This window comes from Rosa rugosa, chromosome 6 (assembly GCF_958449725.1).
Source record: "Rosa rugosa chromosome 6, drRosRugo1.1, whole genome shotgun sequence".
NCBI classification, from domain to species: Eukaryota; Viridiplantae; Streptophyta; class Magnoliopsida; order Rosales; family Rosaceae; genus Rosa; species Rosa rugosa.
The window spans coordinates 49118079-49122862 of NC_084825.1; positions in this window are offsets into that span (position 1 = coordinate 49118079).

Below are 4784 nucleotides of genomic sequence, written 5' to 3' on the forward strand. Positions count from 1 at the left end.
TGATTTGCGGATCTAACCAATGCTCAGGTAGTCAAGAGGTTTTTGTTCCTCTTCAAGTACATATAAAAGATTATCAATATCTTCTTCTAATTTATAGATCCTGGTTTGGAGTCTATAAATAATATCCCAGTAGTTGGGAGTTTCTCTGTTAAGACGTTCTCTATAGTCTTTCAATTTTTTCAACTTTTCTCTTTCTTTTTTCAATTCTTTGCTAGTGCTTTTACAAATAACATTTAATTCAAGTCTGTCAACGATCGAAATTATGAATAGTAAAACTAACTGTTTACCTTCGAGATCGAGGATGAAATTTAGCTGCAATTATAATTTAGACAAATAAATTCAAGATGGGCCCACCACGTTTCATCAAAAAAAAAAAAAAAACAAAGGAAGCAAAGTAATAGTAAAAGCAAGAATTAGAGAGAGAATGGGGTATTAATGGTATAAATAATTGGTGAAAGGAATAGTTGGGAGAAAAAGAGAAAACTTTTGTGTGAATGGGGTTGAAAATAAGTTGGTGGAGTGTATGGGGTTGTATTTGGTATTCTATGGGTAAGTGGTCATTATCCCTTTTTTTTTTTCAAACACTTGAAATTATAAGCCTTTACAAATAAGTCTTGCAAGACTCTAATGCAGAAATCTGAGTACTGAGTTCTAGCTTCCAACGGAAAAAAAGAAAAAAAATTAAATTTTGAGTTTGTGCACAGAAAGAACAGAGTAGCCACTTCGGTTAGTTTTTTCTGGTTTGTTTTCCTCGGATTTTAGTCCCAATTTCCTAATTTCAGATACTTTGCTTCCATTAAAAAAGAAAAAATTATCCTGCTGCAGTATGTTTCTGGTATTCCCTTTAGCTATCTCAAGTCCTCGACAGACTTGCCAACTCGTGTCTCCACAAAATATCAACACAAAAGAAAAAAAGAAAAAAAACATCAAAAACAGACACCTTTTACTTGACAAGAACATCATCGACAACATCAGTGACGAAATTACCATCAGGCTTGACGGGGTCCAGTCCGCCCTCCCCTTTATCTTTTTAAAATGAAAAGTGTAGATTTCACTAACTGGGTCTTCCGGGTATTTTGTAGTGTTGGGTTGTGTTGGTCTGATTCTGACTAGCAGGCTCAAGCCTGCTTTGCTTGTGAAGTTTCCCAACATTTTAGGTCATGTAATCAGTAATCCCGCTTGGGCGAGAAGAAAAGGAGAGCAGGTGGTTCGAAGTAGGCCTCGTCAACGGCCCGGGCCGGGCTTTATTGTAAATCAAAGGATCCAAGCCTGTCCATATAAAGCGGGCCTTGTGGGCTTTTTCGGGCCGGGTCGGGCCAGGCCTTGCGGGCTTTTTCGGGACGGGCCTTGTGGGCTTTATATATAATAAATATTTAAAGACACTAATTTTTTTATAAATCTATATTTATATGGGGCCGTGACCACTTACCCAATTTTAGCCTGAAAATTGCTCACTTACTCCATTAAGAGTTTTTTACTCCCATTTACATAATTTAAGCACAAGTGACATTTTTACCCCCAGTCTAATTAATAAATTACAACCTTCTCTCTCTCACCTCCTATCAGACTCTCTCTCTCTCTCTCCCCCCTGTAACGTCAACTGAGCAAAGTGACCACCACCTCCATCGACTCGAAGACGCCAAGTTCACTGCAGTCTTCGCCGGATCTCTCTCTCTCTCCCTCTCCCCCCCTGTCACGTCAACTGAGCAGGTGACCACCACCTCCGTCGACTCAAAGATGCCGAGTTCACTGCAGTCTTCGCCGGACGAGGATTGGACACCGGTTCGTCAGGAGCTAAGCGTTGGGGATTGGACGGTTTTGGGGACTGGACGGGGGCGTCCATCCATGGAGGCTTTGTCGTTCCTTAGCAGATCCGCAACCGACTCGAACGCCCGATGTGGCTGACCCGAAATTACAGCGATCGGAGCCGGCGCTGGAGCTTCTTCAGCCTCCAAGAGAGATCGACGGCTTATAAAACAACCGACTCGTCGTCCAGACCCGAACGTCGACCGACGTATAGCCTTCAGAAGCCGGAGACGAAGCCACGGTGCTGCCGAAGATGGTGATTGGGTGCCCAGAGCTTTACTGGGTGCCCAAATCAGTTTCTAGTTTTTTTTTTTTTTTTTGCTACCCACTACATTTCCAGGCTGGTCAAATTTTATTTTTCCAGTAGTGATTGCTTTTTTTATTATGATTTGGTTGGCAATAATAAGATTATTGGAAGGCAATAATAAGATTACTGAGGGGCAATAAAATATTTATTGGGGCAATAATAAGATTATTTATTTGGATAAACCTTCGAAAGCTTTCAAAATTCAAAACATCTTCATTTTTCACTAATTATTGATCCCCAATAACAAGTTTATTGGGGAGCAATAATATGATTATTGGGGGGTAATAAAATCAGACGACGGAATCCGGTCACCAGTCCGGCAGTCGGATTCGGGATTCCGGTGACCGGTTGCCGGAGTCCGGTCACCGGAGACCGCGGCCGGCCACTGGTCACCGGTGCACAGCAAGGTGGAGGATGACTTCTCTCTCTAAGTGAGAAAGAAGGAAATGTCAAAAAAGTCCCAAAAATAAAAAAAAAGAATTAATTGGGTATTAGGGAAATAATCTCTTAGAGTGTTTTGGGTAAATGGGGTTAAAAAACTGTTGGTAGAGCAAGTGGGCAATTTTTAAGCTGAAATTGGGTAAATGATCATTTCCCCTATTTATATATCATACATTTCAAAGAGCAACCTCTATCAATTCAAAGAAAATGGGAAAACCGACCATTGGATGTGATTATTACAATAAATTATGCGTGTGGTTAAAAATTTAGTTAATTTCACCATAGTTTCGAACCCGATCGGATTGGTCAACTGTAGTCATTTGTATGTTTTCTTGGTTGACCGATGGCGTGACGACCGCGAAACGTGCTTATTTTTTTTGGGAAATTCGTCCAAACAGTGTCTGAACTTTTCAAGACTATTAATTTTCATACCTATATTTCAAAAAACATCAAAATGGTACCTAACGATTTAAGCCCGACCCAATTTCCGTACCTAGCAACAGTAAAATCGTTAACTTTGTTAACTTTTGAAGGGTATTTTCATCATTTTACTATTCATCCACCTATCTTTCTGCAACTTCACCCTTTGTTCTCTCTTCTGGTTTCACTTATCTGCACCTTTCATGCTGTCGATCATAGTATTCCAACTAGCTGTACACCTTTCTATCATCTCATCAAACAATGTCCTCACCAAAATCATATTCCCTACACGAGTAAGAGAAGAAAACATTGTAGTCCATGCAAAACATCTCTCTCAGGCATTTGATCGAACACCTTCTGGGCTTCACCAATTCGTCCCAGCTTCAAATACAAATAAATCAAAGCAGTCTGAACAAACACATGTCTCTTGAGAAAAACAACCATAGAAACAAGTTAAACAAGAAAACCCAAATCAGATCAACCAAGAAAAGTGAACTGATGATGCCCATTTCACAAAGAGGAGCCCATCGTCGCCGACGGAGATGTTGGCTTTCCGGTTGATTTCCGGCTTCTCTCTAGAGATACTCGAGAGCTTCGTGGGTTTGATGACTCGGAGAAACACTGGGTGCAAGCTAGGGTCAGGGTTCTTGGAGTACTTGTATTTTCTGCCTGGAATTGAAAGGCTTGAGGGAGACGAAGGCGTGCCTATGGATTTGAATGTTGCTTCGGCGTCGAAGGAGGAGTCGTCCGTAGCGACGGTGGCTATTCTGGTGGCGGAGTCGAAGCGGCGGTCGCGGCGGACGTCATCCTCGATTTCTTGCTGGGCGCGGCGGCTTCTCGGCGTTGGCGTTGTTCCACCGCGAGAATCAGACCTCCGTGAGCAGGCTGTTCTGGAGCTGGTTGTGGGCCGGGTTCGGGTTCACCGGTGGCGCGCGCGAAAATGGGGCAATCGAAGAAGCAGCAATCGAGAGAGATAGAGACAACGCTTTGTCCTTGGTTTGATGAAGCAGCAATCGAAGAAGAAGAAGAAGAAGAAAGAAAGAAAGAAAGAAAGAATCAGTTATCAATAGATCTGAGAGTCTGGTTTGGTGATGGTTTCGGTGGAGGAGAAGAAGAGGATGGAGACGAAGAGGATGGAGATGAGGATGGTTTCAGATAAGATGAATAGTAAAATAACGAAAATACCCTTCAAAAGTTAACAGAGTTAACGATTTTACTGTTGCTAGGTACGGAAATTGGGTCGGGCTTAAATCGTCAGGTACCATTTTGATGTTTTTTGAAATATAGGTATGAAAATTAATAGTCTGGAAAAGTTCAGACACTGTTTGGACGAATTTCCCTATTTTTTTACATCACGTTTGTAAATATTTCATCGATGGATGTGCGTGGACATAAGATAAAAATTTCAATTTTAATTACAAATACGTTGGTCTATACCAATTTGCCTCCTAAAGTTGTATAACTTATACATTGCATTTAAATTGTTAAGGTTCATTCTAAAGCAAACATGAAGTGGAAAATGAATTTGGAGAAACCAACCGCTCGATGGAGAGATTGTAATGTTTTATGGTGGTTGTAAAAATTTCAGTCAATTTGGTTCTCGTTTCGAATTCGATCAACTAGGTCAAACTTAGTTACTCTTATAAACCTATATTTATATATCATACACTCTAAAGAGCAACCTCTATCAATTCAAAGAAAATGGAAAAACCAACCGTTGCATATGATTATTACAATAAATTATGAGTGGTAAAAAATTTAGTCAATTTCATCATATTTTCGAATCCGATCGAATTGGTCAACCGTCGTC